The 18,037-nt window shown below is 41.9% G+C and overlaps 1 pseudogene; it reads right to left on the bottom strand.

Annotated features, from left to right (window-relative positions):
- Positions 1–9,161, bottom strand: part of LOC111977979 (guanylyl cyclase C-like) — a 41,646-nt pseudogene extending 32,485 nt beyond the window's left edge.
- Between the last annotated feature and the right edge of the window lie 8,876 nt (positions 9,162–18,037).

The raw sequence follows: 18,037 nt of genomic DNA, 5'->3' as shown, positions 1-18,037 counted from the left end.
CACACACACACACACACACACACACACACACACACACACACACACACAGACAGGGGCGTCATGCACCCCAAAAATCTGAGGGGGCACAAAATACGTGAGGATGGCTGAGGGGTGGAGAATTCTGCATTTTTCAAACACCTGAAACAGCTTTTTCCTGCAGTCTACATTGATAAACTGAAATGGGGTCATCATTAGTTACTACAGCCACAAAGTCCTAAACCCTGCCTATTTCTACAATTTCTGTTCTTAAAATCTGATTTTAAACCGAAACCTAAACTTAACCCTAACCTTAACCACACTGCTAACCTTATACCTAATCTTAAATTAAGACAAAAAATATATATATATATGAATTTTTACAATCTGGCTTTGTGGCTGTGGTATCTAGTGGAACCTCTGAAATGGCTTCTTGGTAGCTAGTTGGGAGATTGGGAACCTATCTGGGCTAGCTAAAGCCAATTTCATAAAACTGATAGGTGGCTAATAGTATTACAGAGAAACAGTAACCAAAAATGTACAATAATAAATGTTAATTAAACAGGAATATCTGAGGGGGCACGTGCTTCTGTGCAGACATGATTGGGAACACACACACTATTGATGCGTGGGTTGACTCATTAAATATTGTGTGTATGAAAGGCGGGTGGGTGGCGGGCGGGTTGAATRAAGAGAAAAAAATGCAATTTATATCTCTATAGGCTACATTGAGGTTTTTGCTTTCATTATCAGAGTTGCTTAAATTTAACTCCAATTGCCAATTTACTCTTTTCCGTGTTGTTTTTAATCAACTCCCTTGCCATTTTACACATTTTCTGTGTTTTTGAATTAACAGTCAACTACAGAGTACATTTATCTTTTAGTTTACTTCCTTTGAGTTATAAGGGTCTAAAGCCTTATTTGAATATTTCTTAATGTATCACCATATGGTGGTTGGAAATGTGATATCCAACCTACAGTATGTTGGAAGCCAACTTGCAGGAAGACAGACAGCACTTTTGCATCACTTTTGCATCACTCATACAACTGTCAGAGTATGACCAAAAGTACACATGATGGAGACTACCTACACCATGTAAACTGGAACAACTATCTCACTAACGGTTGCTTGAAATCCAACCACTTACAGATTTACATTTCTTATCCTTGTGTAGCATAAGATCAAAAGCAATCAATGTTCAAAACCACAGATATCAAAACAATTTGTGCAACAGAGCATGCTGGGAAATATGACAATGAGGGCCCTCCCAGATCAATGGATAACTTGATRGTTTTAACTCCCTGTCTCTGGTTTCTCTTATGGAGTTAAAAGTACTCCATCCCAATGAACTCCAGTTATCAACACTAACTCCAGGGCACATATCACTCTCTCGAGGGTTAAGATAACTCCCAGTAGAATCAATTTAACCCCCAAAAATCTGGAAACCGTAGGTCTATAACCTCTCACATAGCCTTAATAATAATTCCTGCAGAATTAAGCATTTCTTGCAGCAAAATTACACACCAAATCTAAATTTTGACTTGGGAACAGGAGTGGATATATGATTTMTTTTTATCAGTATCTTGAGAGAATGTGAATGTGCAGTTAGGGACCGTCTGTAGAGGTGCTGTCTTTATCAGCATCATAAAAGCTAATAGTATTTCACCCACACAAAATATGCATCCAAGCCGAACTGAAATCTTGGGTCGTTTTCAATTATCTTTTTTCTTACAACCATTCAAACATTTTGCACAGAAAATCTTTCCCATTTGTTTTTGTTATTGTATTTTCTCCCCGGCCCTGAAGCGTCTTTGCTCTGCCAAAAAAGGAGAGATGACAGAGAAAACGTTACCGATGTCAACTAGATTGAAGCATTCATTCTATCAATTTACAATTATTAAGGGTTTATTTAGTCTTCTAGGGAAACATACAGTATAATGACAGAAGAGAAGCTGCATATATCTAATTATAGCTAAGTTGACTAACAAATAGCCTACCAAAATGCCGGAAATTATAAGCAGAAACATATATAAATTAGGCAAGATAAGTCCTGCACCCACTGTCGAAAAATTGTTTCCGCCGTGTCTGACTGTGGCCTACAACGCATTTTCTATATTTGCGGGTTAAGGTCGGGTGGGGACCCTCCTTTTTTTCACTTTACCAGGCGGTTGTGGATGGGATATTACCAATTGTGGGTGCGTGTGGGTGAACAAACAGCTGACCAGCGCACCACTAATACACACATATATACACACACACAAAACACACACACACAGGTGGCCACATCTCCAGGCCAGACCACACAGCTTGATGTGTTGCTTCTTGGTCTCTTACCGTCAAAGGATACATTTCTGAAGTGGTTGATGTTGACTACCTCCATGGGGTTGAGCTCAGACTCAGGCTTGTTCCAGAGCTTCCTCATCACCTGACCAAACATCAGCACTGCATCATGGTACGCTGCCATGTAGTCATTCATCTGGACAGAAGGCAGATTTATTGGGCCCTGGTCAAAAGTAGTMCACAATATCGGGAATAGGATGAATAGGACACCTCAGAGTACATTGATAGACAGGGCCTCAACCCAGCAGGGAGTCTCACCATCACGTTGTTGCCCAGGTCTGTGTCCACAGTATAGTTCCTAGTGTTGGGCATGGTGAGAACCAACACGTTCTTCATAGCAGGGATAGAGGACTTATTGGTGTAGTACTTATCACTGTGTGGAGTCATGGGTTCATTGTCAATGACACTGAATACACTGGTGCTCTCAAACACTCCCTGAAGCATGGCGATTACAATATTAAGCCTTTCTGAACTTTTTACAAGGAAAAAATTAAAACACAATGACAAATAACAGACTGGGGAGTGAGAGAGCATTGCAGTTCACCAGACCCAAATCAAGAGCTGTAATGCTCTCACACACACGTGCACACACACGTGCACACACACGTACACACCCCTCCACCCACCGAGTAGTCAGCAGCGAACACGTTGTAGGTGGTGAGGACAACGAGGGAGAGAGGGGGAGAGACACAGAGACACAGAGAGAGAGAGAGGACTAACTTGTAAAGATTGATCAGGATGAAGACAACACTAGGATCAGCCTCTATAGTTCCATTCTTCAGGTCCACGATATCTTCTGGTGTCCCACACACTATGAACACTGCACAGTGAAGAGGAGAGAGTCAATGAAATAGAAATGGAGACTGTTGGTATCTGTTCACTGCCCTATCTACAGTATGTTAGAAATGGAGACTGTTGGTATCTGTTCACTGCCCTATCTACAGTATGTGTAAATGCTCCCGATTTGTTAGATGTTGTGGGCTTACTTACAATTGCTTGTCCTATTTTTGGAGCTTAATTCCTTTCTAAGGTCCTCTGCTTTGCTTATGATGTTTGTTTTTTTGATGTGTAAGGAAAAGTGGGCTGAAGCTGTACCCAGTGCATTGATATACCTGGAGAGGGATGGGCAGATACCATGACATCAGGATCAACATCACATCTAAGCAAATATAATAAACACAAATAAATMATCTCAAAGTCATCTAAGTGTCCATTAGATTAGCATACAGAATCACATGTCTAATTCATATCCACCGTCACCCTTTTCCATCATAATTACACTTAAAAGAATTCACAAACAAGTCAGGACACCTGTGACTCAAAAGGAACTCACATGCGACWCACAAGTGACTCACTCACCAGAAGCAGTCCTCAGTGTTCTCCTGCTTCTTAGTAGAGGGAGGCTGTGGACACACTTGGGTTTGATATCATTGTTGAAGTCCCAAAACTTGGTAAAGAAGGTGGAGATCTTGCGTGCGGGGGGAAGTATGCGAGTCAGGTATTCTTTGTAGTCACAGGACAGAGCAAAGCTGCCTGCTGAGATGATGGGCATTTTGAGTTCCAGACCAACCTCAAGACTGACACATAGATAGAGGAGAGAGAGTGAGGGAGGGAGGGAGGGGAAGGGAGGGAAGGAGGGGGGAGGGAGGGAGGAGGGAGGGAGGAGGAGGGAGGGGGGAGGGGGGAGGGGAGGAGGGGGAGGGAGGGAGGGGGGGAGGAGGGAGGGAGGAGGGAGGGAGGGGAGGGAGGGAAAGGAGACACAGAGAGAGAGAGGGAGAGAGGGAGAGAGAGAGAGCGAGAGAGAGGCGGAGAGAGTGGAGAGAGAGACAGACAGACAGAGACAGACAGAGACAGACAGACAGACGACAGACAGACAGACGAACAGACAGACAGACAGACAGACAGACAGACAGACAGACAGACAGACAGAGCCAGACAGACAGAACAGACAGACAGACCAGACAGACAATACCACAGGGAGTGGGATAACTTTTTTAAAAGAATTTTTCTGTTATTAGAATGTGACTTACAAGAGTAATTGGTTTGGGATACAAGTGAGAGAGATACAGTGGGGAGAACAAGTATTTGAGACACTGACAATTTGCAGGTTTTTCCCTACTTACAAAGCATGTAGAGGTCTGTAATTTGTATCATAGTACACTTCAACTGTGAGAGAGACGGAATCTAAACAAAACCAGAAAATCACATTGTATGATTTTTAAGTAATTAATTGCATTTTATTGCATGACATAAGTATTTGATCAACTACCAACCAGTAAGAATTTCCGGCTTCACAGACCTGTTAGTTTTTTTCTTTAAGAAGCCTCCTGTTCTCCACTCATTACCTGTAATTAACTGCCACCTGTTTGAACCTTGTACCTGTATAAAAGACACCTGCCACACACTCAATCAAACAGATTCCAACCTCTCCACAATGGCCAAGACCAGAGAGCGTGTAAGGACATCAGGGAATACAATTGTAGACCTGCACAAGGCTGGGATGGCCTACAGGACAATAGGCAGCAGCTTGGAAGAAGGCACAACTGTTGGCGCAATTATTAGAAAATGGAAGAAGTTTCAAGATGACGGTCAATCACCCTGGTCTGGGGCTCCATGCAAGATCTCACCTCGTGGGGCATCAATGATCACGAGGAAGGTGAGGGATAAGCCCAGAACTACACGGCAGGACCTGGTCAATGACCTGAAGAGAGCCTGGGACCACAGTCTCAAAGAAAACTATTAGTAACACACTACGCCGTCATGGATTAAAATCCTGCAGCGCACCGCAAGGTCCCCTGCTCAGCCAGCGCATGTCCAGGCCCGTCTGAAGTTTACCAATGACCATCTGGATGATCCAGAGGAGGAATGGGAGAAGGTCATGTGGTCTGATGAGCACAAAAATAGAGCTTTTTGGTCTAAACTCCACTCGCTGTGTTTGGAGGAAGAAGAAAGGATGAGTACAACCCCAAGAACAACCATCCCAACCGTGAAGCATGGAGGTGGAACATCATTCTTGGGATGCTTTTCTGCAAAGGGGACAGGACGACTGCACGTATTGAGGGGAGGATGGATGGGGCCATGTATCGCGAGATCTTGGCCAACCAACCTCCTCCCTCAGTAAGAGCATTGAAGATGGGTCGTGGCTGGGTCTTCCAGCATGGACAACAACCCGAAACACACAGCCAGGGCAACTAAGGAGTGGCTCCGTAGAAGCATCTCAAGGTCCTGGAGTGGCCTAGTCTCCAGACCTGAACCCAATAGAAAATCTTTGGAGGGAGCTGAAAGTCCGTATTGCCCAGCGACAGCCCCAAAAACTGAAGGATCTGGAGAAGGTCTGTATGGAGGAGTGGGCCAAAATCCCTGCTGCAGTGTGTGCAAACCTGGTCAAGAACACAGGAAACGTATGATCTCTGTAATTGCAAACAAAGGTTTCTGTACCAAATATTAAGTTCTGCTTTTCTGATGTATCAAATACTTATGTCATGCATAAAATGCAAATTAATTACTTAAAAATCATACAATGTGATTTTCTGGATTTTTGTTTTAAGATTCCGTCTTCACAGTTGAAGTGTACCTATGATAACAAATTACAGACCTCTACATGCTTTGTAAGTAGGAAAACATGCAGAATCGGCAGTGTATCCAATACTTGTTCCTCCCACTGTATATAGAGGTAAGTAAAAGGATAGAAAGGGATAGGGTGTCACGACAACACAACACAAATCATATCAAATCAACACTTACTCAACCATCTGAAACGTTGCAATAGGTGCAGGTGGGCCCCAGCAGAGCACAGCCCACCTCCCTGTCCTCTAAAGGAGGAGAAGCAGCTTAGATATGTGAATATTTCAGCGACACAGTGTGTGTATGTGTGTTTCTGTGGTGCGTGTGTGAGTTGGTTAACACTCACAGTTAGGTTCTTCACGGTCTCCACCACCTCACAGGTGCTGCTTCGGCAGCCTTTCTTGCTGTACAAACTAGTCTCGAGCCCTCGAAAGTTGGCAGTCAGGTTGCGCTTCACTCCTTGGCAAAGACAACGGCAATACACCGTAATGATAAAACACAGATTGTGGACCCACAGATAGTGATTCAGCCAAAGAACATCAACACTCGATGACAGCTATAAACACAGACTAGGATATCCTTATAAACCAGGGCTCTTCAACCTTTTCTTGCTCAGGGACCCCTGCCCAGGCTAACTGGCAAACCAGCAACCCAGGAACACCTACTATTAGTTAGCAAAACTTATTTTCCCCACGTCTTCTCTTATCATCTGGTGAATGATAATGGCAAGGACAAGTAATCAAAAAAAAATTATTAATAGATTTGGGAATCAACCACCCCAGTCCCACATTATAAATTGGAAGAAGTGTAAACTCTAACATAGACTAATAGTGTCATGTTTGTCTTTGATCATCATGTCTTGTCCCTGTGCTTCCCTCTGCTGGTCTTATTTGGTTCTTTCCTCTTCTATCCCTCTCTCTCCCCCTTCCTCTCTCCCTCTCTCGCTCTCTCTCTCTATCGTTCCGTTCCTGCTCCCGCATGTTTCTCATCTCCTAAACTACCTCATTTACTCTTTCACAGCTGTCCCTATTTTGCCCTCTGATTTAGAGTCCTATTTCTCCCTCTGTTTTCCGCTTCTGTCTTGTCGATTCTTGTTTGATGTTTGCTGTTCTGTGTCCTTGTTCCGCCCTGTCGTGTTTTTGCCTTCTTCAGATGCTGCGTGTGAGCAGTGTCTATGTCAGCTACGGCTGTGCCCTCCTGAAGCGACCTGCAGTCTGTGGTCGCGTCTCCAGTCGTTCCTCTCTACTGAGAAGGATTTCAGTTTCCTGTTTTGGATTTACTATGAATTTATTCCAGGAGAATCATTATTTTGTTTAAGACTGGAATAAAGACTCTGTTTCTATTAAGTCGCTTTTGGGTCCTCATTCACCAGCATAACAAATAGCATTTAAAAATATGTGTATGCGACCAATATCTTTTATTTTATTTTTAACTACAACGGTATCTCCAAACACATGTTCACTAATGCAGCTGTTAGCTGGTTAAAACAAAGGTTAGCAATGTGTTGGCAAAAATATAATCGAGATTCAAGAACTCAGCAGCCAGCGGCATTGCTGCGACTGGTACTATGTCAGATGCTCATATGCATAGCTGCAGGAAGTAGTTGGGTGGGGTGCGAGGGGTGGGGGGGATTTTTGCCCGCACTGAAGCCGCTAATACAGGACTAGTAAAGGCCCAGTGCACTACTTTTGTGTTTTAAAAAAATTACTAAATGTTTTTGAGTGTTTACGAATCATTTGTAACTTGAGTGTGAAAATTATCTGTACAAAACAGTTAATCTGATAATCCTTGTGGAAATTCTTTGCAAATGCAATTTATTTATATGTGAAAACTGAAATGGTCTATTCATTGAACCAGAGCAACATTATCATACTGGTCCCATGTGGGAATGGAACCCACAACCCTTACATTGCAAGCACCATGCTCTACCAACTGAGCCACACCATCACATCACATCATCACAAACCACTTGATGTCTCAATGTACTCAAGTACTGTATTGTGCATTGTTTTTCTTCATGGTGATGGAAAGTCTACAGGTACAAACCTAGATGACCAGCCTATGTACTATACAGTAATGTACATTTACATTAAGTGGTTTGTAAGGATGGTGAATTAATACTGCACAAAAAATGGTTGTTCCCATGTTATTTGATCAAGATGTTTGTGTCTTTGCCCAAAACTTTGCACTTTTTGATGTAAAGGCCCCCTTTACATTACTTTTGTGAAAATTATATTATTATTCTTTCATGATTCTGATTTATTAGGGCTCTGCACCCCTACCTCCAGCGGCTATGCTCCAGTGAGTGTATTTAGCAAACTCCCTGCAGTACCCTGGTTGAATACCCCTGCAAACCTATGTTGGTGTTGTTTTATAGCCTGCCCTATAAGTGCTTGCATACTACCAATTAAGGGGGATCAGCCGCGGTTGGACATGAACCAGCAACCTTGTGTAATCTCACTATTCATTTACAGTTGTACAACTATGATTCCATTTACCATTTGGACAGCAGGTGAGTTCAGCGTTGTGCTGTATCGCACGCTCCACAGCACCACGGACAAACTTCATACTCCAGGGAGAGATGTCGTCATCCAGCAGAACCACGTTCATCATAATCCCATCCAGACAGGGTGGGTAGGTCGCCTCGCATCGTCCTACGATCAGCACCAGCCAGCAGACCCACAGTGACAAACCTCTATAAGCCATTCTGAGGACTGTTCCAACTTTTCACAAAGTGAGTCTGGATTTTCCAGCCTCGACGACTTGTTCTCTTGTCAATTCTGTTGAGATGTTCAATTACAAGGCATTTGAGCTGTGGGTTGGCAAAATCCAATTGCCAGAAATGTTCTACTAATTCCAAAAAGTAAAAACTAACTTGTTACTTGTCACCCCTTTTGATTCTGTATTCCAAATATCTCAATATTCTGACGCTATATTCCTTTCATATGTTCCATTCAGTCCAGACACTTTTTCCAGTTTGAAAATGTAGTTCCCAGAATGTCCCAATGTTTCTTAAATGTAATGACTATGAAATCTCTTGACTGCTTTGTTTAAAAAAAAAGATATGTGGATTTACACACCTGCTTTGTTCCTCTTAGATTTGGCAACTCACGTGTGCTTTCCTAACTCACCTGTTAATGAACAACTGGAATCAACACACAGCCTGAGGGAGGTGGTCAGACAATAATCATACTGCCTCGTGCAGTATAGTCAGGTTTAGCACACCTAGTCATAACAGATGGACACACTCACTTGTTTACTCAGATACAGAACACACCAATGCCTGGCTATTATCAAAAGGTGTTCTCAGCTGAGTTTCACCAAAACAGCTCACCTTGTAGATCATCCTGTCTGTGGACACACCTCTAGACAAACATTATGTCCGGCTATGGCCTTATTTCCCACGCCCCCCCCCCCCGCCCGTTACCTGCACAAACATCTCATTCATCAATATGGCAAGTCAAGAGGCAGACCATTAGGTTTACTTAGTTCTGTGTGTATATGTTAGCTTTGTGTGTGTGTGTGTGTGTGTGTGTGTGTGTGTGGTTGTGTGTGTGTGTGTGTGTGTGTGTGTGTGTGTGTGTGTGTTGTGTGTGTGTGTGTGTGTTGTGTGTGTGTGTGTGTGTGTGTGTGTGTGTGTGTGTTGTGTGTGTGTGTGTGTGTGTGTGTTGTTGTGTTGTGGTGGTGTGGCGCGTTGTACGTTCATTCAAGCATGTGTTCTAGGGGTGTGTGTGTGAGTGGTCAGTACATGCATTGGTTATCATGGCAAATGCTTAATAGCAGGTTTAAAAGTCTAAGTCTGGTTACTGACCAGCAATTCTGATTCACATGTTTCTGATGGCTCTGTATGTACAGTTGAAGTCGAAGTTACATACATCTTAGCCAAATACATTTAAACTCAGTTTTTCCACAATTCCTGACTTTAATCCTAGCTAAAAATTCCCTCTCTTAGAACAATTAGGAATCACCACTTATTTTAAGAACGTGAAATGTCAGAATAATGGTAGAGAGAATTGATTTATTTCAGCTTTTATTTCTTTCATTGCATTCTCAGTGGGTCAGAAGTGTCACTAGACTCAATTAGTATTTGGTAGCATTGTCTTTAATTGTTTAAACTTGGGGTCAAACGTTTCAGGGTAGCCTCACATCCACAAGTTTCCCACAATAAATTGGGTGAATTTTGGGCCCATTTCCTCCTGACAGAGCTGGTGTAACTGAGTCAGGGTTTTGTAGGCCTCCTTGCTTGCTTGCACACGCTTTTTCAGTTCTGCCCACATATTTTCTATAGGATTGAGGTCAGGGCTTTGTGTGATCCACTCAATACCTTGACTTTGGTTGTCCTTAAGGCCATTTTTCCACAACTTTGGGAAGTATGCTTGGGGTCATTGTCTCTTTGGAAGACCCATTTGCAAACCAGCTTTAACTTCCTGACTGATGTGCTTGAGGAATGTTGCTTTCAATATATCCAATAATTTTTCTGCTCGTGATGATGCCATCTATTTTGTGAAGTGCACCAGTCCCTCCTGCAGCAAAGCACCCTCACAACATGATGCTGCCACCCCCGTGCTTCACGGTTGGGATTGTGTTCTTGCGGCTTGCAAGCATCCCCCTTTTTCTACTAAACATAATGTATGGTCATTAATGGCCAAACAGTTCTATTTTTGTTTCATCAGCCAGAGGACATTTCTCCAGAAAAAGTACGATCTTTTGTCCCCATGTGCAGTTGCAAACCGTAGTCTGGCTTTTTTTATGGCGGTTTTGGACAGTGGCTTTCCTTGCTGAGCGGCCCTTTCAGGTTATGTCGATATAGGACTCGTTTTTTACTGTGGATATAGATACTTTTGTACTGTTTCCCTCCCAGCATCTTCACAAGGTCTTTGCTGTTGTTCTGGGATTGATTTGCAACTTTTTCGACCAAGTAGTTCACTCTAGGAGACAGAAGCGTCTCCTTCCCTGAGCAGTATGACGGCTGCGTGGTCCCATGGTGTTTACACTTGCGTACTATTGTTTGTACAGATGAATGTGGTACCTTCAGGTGTTTGGAAATTGCTCCCAAGGATGAACCAGACTTGTGGAGGTCTACAATTTTCTTTTCTGAGGTCTTGGCTGATTTTCTTTGACTTTTCCACATGATGTCAAGCAAAGAGGCACTGAGTTTGAAGGTAGGCCTTGAAATACATCCACAGGTACACCTCCAATTGACTCAAATGATGTGAATTAGCCTATCAGAAGCTTCTAAAGCCATGACATAATTTTCTAGAATTTTCCAAGCTGTTTAAAGGCACAGTCAACTTAGTGTATGTAAACTTCTGACCCACTGGAATTGTGATACATTGAATTATAAGTGAAATAATCTGTCTGTAAACAATGACTTGTGTCATGCACAAAGTAGATGTCCTAACCGACTTGCCAAACTATAGTTTGTTAACAAGAAGTTTATGGAGTGGTTGAAAAACACGTTTTAATGACTCTAACCTACGTGTATGTAAACTTCTGACTTCAACTGTATGTATTTMATTATTTAATTAATTAAGATATTGTTTTCTTTTTGATGTTGGCTTGGAGGATAGTTGACAGTTTGGAGGATAGATTAGACAGAAGCAAAGTTGACATCATCATAAAAAATGACTGGAAAGATTTTGATCTATACCGTGTTTTCAACCGAATCAGTGTCCTCATGGCTTATCTATCTTGGATTTACAGTGCCAAAAAGTGGATCGTCCAAAATACTGTATGATGCATGACATTAGGGGTTAAAACAGGTCAGGTTTAACCATTACTTCACCCCCACTTTAAAGAGGTTGACACACCAAACAGAGTTCACCTGTTTTGTGAAGTACTGTGTTGTGTATACCTTTGAATTTCTCAGAAATTGGTTGAGGATTACTTGTCCTTGTCTGACCTCTAATGGACTATCGATATTACATACCATTCTAATAAGCAATTTTTTATTTGCTAATAAACTTTTTTTGACCACAAGTTAACTTATTAATGCAAATAATCAACAAATGTTCACACAGGTATGTGAATAATACAGTAGGAATGACAAGCCGCTAGTCCCAGTGATTCAACAGAAAAAGTGCTCTTGAACACAGTGAAACTTCAGTTTCCCAACAGAAGAAGAGCGTTATGTAGTACCCTAGCTACTATATATTTTTTGTCACAATCAAACATGTAATTAAACATGCATGGAACCCTAATTATGTTTACAAAAGGCTAAAACAAGGACACTGCATGATGAAAGTGAGACTATTGACAACAGCGTATGTCCATTTAAAAAACAAAAAGACGTGTCTGTTAATCTGGATRGCATTGGTTTTAATGATAAAAAAAGGGGTTTGAACCTCATATAGTAATCATCAGTAACTCTGTTACAAAGATGAATAAATGGTCATTGGTCAACATTAGACTGAAGGAGTAGGCGTTACCAGGGCAGTATCATCAGAGTGAATTGTGTAATGGGTTAGACCAGGTATATATTGGCACAAAAACACACATTTATAAACAATCTGATCTACAACATCTACCTCACCTGTCATAACAAATGGAAAATAAATAAGCCAATCAATCAATCAAAAGTATGAATAAAAACAATATAATTTAGGAAGGTTTGATGCTCTGTTTCACGTTTTCCCTACAACAGTGATTTATTAAACTTACTCGACTCCTGCTATTTTAAATCATCTTAAATAAACCATCAACCTTTAATCTTAAATCAAAGTTAACCTGGATATTTTTTCTTAAAATTAAATAATTTACTTTTCCTCATTCACATTCCAACTGAAACCTACATAAAGCCATCTTAAGCCTTATACCACATTCCAACCCCTTTACTTATTCACTCCTTCCTCTGCTCCCCTTGCCCGTTTACCTCTCTAGGCTCCTTCCTTCCCCACCTTCTCTCCCTACCCTGGACTCCACTTCTCCCTCTTCCCTCCCATTTACCTATTCAGGCTGGCTCCTTCCCACCTTCCCTCCCCAACCCCACCCTCCACTCTTCCCCACACCGCCTCTCTCCAGGTGCAGGTGGAGGTCTAGGAGCTGATGATCTGTCCAGACCAGGTCTCATGCTTGGTTCCTGGGGCCAAGTGGGTGATGACAACCTCCATCGCCTGGATCTTCTGGTTCTTGGGGGGGATGGAACAGACTTTGTACGTGACCTCGTCGCCTTCCATCGGAACGTATTCTCCATCGATACTAACGAGGGAGATAATTATTATGAGAGACTGCAGACCTCTCTAGGTCTAGGACATTCAAGGTTCAATTATAATCTACACCAAAACACTTTAGGACTGACAATTATAATCTACAGCAAAACACTTTAGGACTGACAACTATAATCTACAGCAAAACACTTTAGGACTGACAATTATATATGCTATGCAGCAAAAACACTTTAGACTGAAACTTATAACTACAGCAAACACTTTAGGACTGACAATTATAATCTACAGCAAACACTTTAGACTGACAATTATAATCTACGCGAAAACTTAGGACTGAACAATTATAAATCTACAGCAAAACTTTAGGACTGACAATTATAATCTACACACAAAAACCTTTAGGACTGGACAATTATAATCACCAGCAAAACACTTTAGGACTGACAATTATAATCTACAGCAAACACTTTAGGACTGACAATAGAATATGAACAACAAGACACTTTAGGTACTGAAAGTGTATAACCGCTATGCATTGTACATAAATCATATATTATAATCACAATATACACTTATGGCTTTATCGTACAATTTAATCTTAATGCTTCAGACGCAACTCACTCAGAGATGTGTACAAAGATGTTCTCGTCCAGTTGGAGGGCTTTATTAAAAGCCATGACCCTGCACCTGTTAGAAGGTCCTGCACACGGGCCGCTTATACATGGCCTGATTGGCCGCACGTCCTGAGACAGCCCAGAGAAAAACAAAGATAACGCATGCAGACTATTCTCAGACTATCCCTAACATACTCCTGCAGACTATCTCAGGCTCCTCAACAGCAACTCACACTACTATTATACCACAGATTATTATACTCACGCGAGTATGTCGGGTGCGTTTGGTGGGCAGAGGGCTGGCAAGCTCGCCTGGCTCACGGGGGTTTCCTCTCCTTTCCCACCCGACTTCTGCCTGAGAAGGGGAAGGAAAGGGAGAGGGGGTGCGGGGGGAGCTCAGAGGCTGTGGGGATCGGAGGGGGAGAGGTCTATATCAGCCATCTCTGTGATTGGTCCCTCTGGGGGTGTGGATCTCCGTGGGAGAGCTGCCTCAGTCTCGGGTGGGACACAGCTTGGGAGACAGGCTAGACTGCCAGCAATGTTAAGGGTGAGGTTGGTGTGCAGTTGGTGGTGGGTGTTCAGTGAGAGTGGTGGTCGGTGGTCGTGAGGTGGAAGGTGGGAAGGTGGTGGAGGTGGTGGTATTACTGTTAGGATGCGTCTGGAAGGCGGGCCAATGGAGGAGCTTGGTGGTTTCCTGAAAAGAGAGGAAGAGAGGAAGAGAGAAAGAAAAAAAGAGTGTAAGAAAAAGAGAGATAAATATATGAATAAATCCTCAGACTGCAAAACAATAACAAGGCGGGACAACAACACAACAACACGCTCAGTGAAATAACAATAACACAGTGATTTGGTTTGATGCACCAACACTGACCTCAATGTTTTGAAAAATATCTGTCTATATAACCCAGCCCTGCCGAGTAGAGCCTTAGCTCCAATATTGAATACATTATTATAATACCAACCCCCCTCCCATCCGCCCCAGATAGTCACATAGAGCTGGGTAGCATTACGTTACTGCTCTTATACTGTATTTTGTATTCAGACGTTAAACGCTTTGAACAGACTGAGGCAGCGCAACCAGCAGATTCTTTGACTGAAGAATCCCTAGACAATATCACATTATTTAGCCATTGGGAGCATTGTTGTGTCATTTTGAGACGTATTACCATAGCCCTCCACTCTTAGAGACTGCATGCTGATGTCTGTCAGTGCTCTCTATGTAAAAGATGAGTGAAATGTGTAGCAGACAGCATCCCTAGGGCTTCTCCATCTTTCTCTCTTTCTATGTGACAAGTGGCACCATCTAAATATAGCTGCCTGCATGGTGGAATAGAGTCTGCCCCATTATTGACTGGAGGATCAGGGTGGAGACAGGGTGGATACCAGGGTTTAGGGAGGAGGGTTTAGTGTGGTAGGGATCAATAATGATCCAATAACGAGGAATGGGCATCCTTTATTTCTTATTGGTAAGAGGAGGTGTTCTGTCTTATCCCAAAACTCATTTAAGGGAAAGGGATTAATCAAATGTCCCCCATTCATGTGTCAAAGAAAGACGGCAGGTTTTATTCTGATGACAACATCACATAGCAATGTTGACTTGAAGGACTTGAAGGTGTACACACATCTGTCACAATTTGGCACAGAAAAAAGACACCGTTTGAAAACGATTATTGACTTGAATTATTAGCTACTAAATGACACATCATGATATATTGATAACAACTACCTTAATCTAACAATAACGTTTATATAATCGTATGTGTCTCATGAGGAACATTTAACATATTCCCGCTTGTAAAAGTAGTGAGAGTGACTGTAAACCTATCAAAGAGATAATGGGATAATAGGCAGTACACTGATATTTGGGTGGTTTTGGAGCACTGTAAACCCCAGGGCGGACCAGAGTGGCTTCAACTAGACAGAAAGGCTGTCCCAACTCGCCTTGCGCCTCCCAAAATCAGAAGGACACTGTGGCTGCGTGTCATTAGCATCATCAGCATGGGAGACACGTAAATATTCAGTACACTACACACACAGACAGTGACACTCACGACGCTGCTCTTTTCTTTTCTGGCCGCCTTTAATTTGTCTAATCGTTTTTAATTTGTGAAATAGCGGTTTCAAATATAATGTTGTCTAGGCTCTCACTCGATCCCAAAATTAAACCCACTGGCATCTTGATTCCAGAACATTCTCATGTGTAGCATACCAGCTGAGACAACAGGAGAATACATTGATCGCTCAAAATAAGATAGAAGCGGCACAAAACTAAAAAAAAATTAAAGGCTAGTCTACTCATCATAAAAGATTCATCAAGATAACAGTTTACATAGAATATAAACATTTCACCTGGGTGGTAAATTGTACATAAATAGGACCGATAAGAAAATATATAGCCTAAAGCGCACTATCAAACTAAAGGCTATTGATTTATCGAGCTCTTACCGTAAAATGTCAAGCTGTTTTCGGTCAAACGTGCAGATGTGTTGACTCTTAACTGTTATATAACGATAATTATATAATGAAATAAAAATAAACCTGCACAGACATGTGGAAAGAATACCTATTGCTTGTGGCTGTCTGGCTGTGCGGCACAAGCTGGTCTGTCTGGATGATTAGGGAGCAAAATGAAAAGGGAGCAGAAAAGAGAGAAGGGTACAGGGGTTCCTGTGCCAACACAATGAAGACTGCAGGTGCTTTTATGTTTTGTATATTGTAATAGACCAGGCGGCTATAAATTCCTAGTAGTCCTAATCATAGAAGAAGTAGGCTAACAATTGTGAACATGGGTGAGCTCTGATCAAATAAATATTGTTGAAAAACAACATCCAACTGTATGAGAGCAGTCAGATAAGATTCTGATATAGTCACTGTGAGTGAAAAAAATCAAACATGATAGCTCTAAGAGACCATAAGGACTTCTAGAGCAGAGAGTCAAATTAATGTTTGACTCTCAACGAGGGCCGGACAGAGGGCCGCTCTGACAATGTGTTCTATTTCCTCGCCATCAAAATCTGCAAACAAATTGCCCTCCATCGGTTTTTAAATGTTCGATTCTCCCTGACTGTCTAGCTTTTATTATGGTGATTATTAGCGAGCTGGACACAGTCCAAAAAAAACTGTGAATGTAGGTCCATTATCATTTATACAGTTTCGATTTTGTTTTTGTGTTCCCAGAACAGATATTGTATGTTCTTTAAATGTTTCATTGGGTTGTGGCAAATGTTCTCATAACACAAAAACTGTCCAGTCCTGCTGATGATTATACAATGTTTGTATAAACCATTCACTTGATGTTGCAAGAATGTTCCCAGAACATATCTTGTCTGTTCTTTAAAGGTTCCCAGAATGTTTCATTGGGTTGTGGGAACAGTCTGGTGAGAACATGGTGGAGACATCACAAAAGATATGTTCCCMAAATAAAAATAAACTGTCCAGTTGTGCCGATGATTATGCAATGTTTATTTTAGGKTGCAAAAAAMCTTCACCTGATGTTACAAGAACGTTCCCAGAACACATTTAGTCTGTTCTTAAAAGGTTCCCAGAATGTTTCATTTGGTTGTGGGAACATTGGGTCAAGGATGTAGAGAGGCAGGTGTTACCCAGACTAGTATTCTAGGCCCACTACAGGGTGATATAGACACACTGCATTTTAATTTTATTCATAGGACATTTGACCAGCATTTAATCATAAACATATGGACATATACAAAAAAAAAAGTCAATTGAAAAAAGGTGAAATGAAACACAGCTTATTTGCAGTCTTTCTAGCTTCAATTTGAAGTGATTGTGCTACTGTAGCTGTGTTGTTGGCTAGCTCCTCTGAACAACAGCGTTCTGACGAGAGAGCACATTCTCTATGCCAGGCGAAATCGCACCTTATTAGCTCATTGTTATGGATGTATCCAAATAAATGTCACTAGAAAACAGCTTAAACAATTGCATATGCAGCTACTTTGCTGTTATTCTGGCTGAACTTTTTGACGTGACTAAGTTAGCCGTAGTTGCCTAGCTAGCAAGCAAGGGATAAGAACGATGCAAGGGATAAGAACGATGCCTCGACTTCGTCTCGGGCCTAATTACCCGTGCCAATATCCTCCAAACACCGGCTTCTCAGGCATTATCACTTAATTGTATACTCAGTGTGTGTTCTAGGAACGTTCTTGCAACATCAGGCAAAAGTTTTATACAAACATTCTATAATCATCAGCACGACTGGGCAGTTTTGGTGTTATGAAAACATTTGCCGCRACCTAACGAATGTTCTGGGAACTTTTGCAGAACAAATGTTGGTTTGCTGGGTTCTCGCTCCCCCACACACACAAATGAACAAAGGAAAACTCCAGACAACACAACTTAACCCACAGAAGCAGTGG

Source organism: Salvelinus sp. IW2-2015, linkage group LG18 (genome assembly GCF_002910315.2).
Source record: "Salvelinus sp. IW2-2015 linkage group LG18, ASM291031v2, whole genome shotgun sequence".
Taxonomy (NCBI): domain Eukaryota; kingdom Metazoa; phylum Chordata; class Actinopteri; order Salmoniformes; family Salmonidae; genus Salvelinus; species Salvelinus sp. IW2-2015.
Note: the sequence above shows the minus strand (reverse complement) of the source record. Positions and strands in the feature narration are given on the sequence as shown.